The sequence below is a fragment of the Octopus sinensis genome, linkage group LG7 (assembly GCF_006345805.1).
Source record: "Octopus sinensis linkage group LG7, ASM634580v1, whole genome shotgun sequence".
NCBI classification, from domain to species: domain Eukaryota; kingdom Metazoa; phylum Mollusca; class Cephalopoda; order Octopoda; family Octopodidae; genus Octopus; species Octopus sinensis.
Window position 1 is genome coordinate 56,958,619 of NC_043003.1, and position 329 is coordinate 56,958,947.

Genomic DNA, 329 nt, shown 5'->3' on the forward strand with positions numbered 1-329 from the left:
TGCTTACAGTTCCTAGGCTTCCCAAGTGGTCACCCATCTAAATACTTACTAAGCTAGACGTTGCTTAACTTTGGTGATCGGATGAGAAACAGTGTATTCAACGTGAAACGGCCATAAGCGACGTTTTATTATTTGTACACATCTCTTAAAAGGGAACGCAATTTTCGTCCAACCAAACCATAAGTAAACACTAGAAATATATTACAAAAACAATACGGTTAAAACTTCACCTTTAACAACACATCTCATGCATACAGACTCTAAAAGAATCTAAAAAGGACTGATATAATGTATAATTTGGTTAGTAAAAGTAAGTTGCAAACTTCAAG

At 35.0% G+C, this 329-nt stretch overlaps 1 pseudogene; it reads right to left on the reverse strand.

Annotated features, from left to right (window-relative positions):
- LOC115214611 lies at positions 1-119 on the reverse strand (annotated as a pseudogene).
- Positions 120-329: the final 210 nt, after the last annotated feature.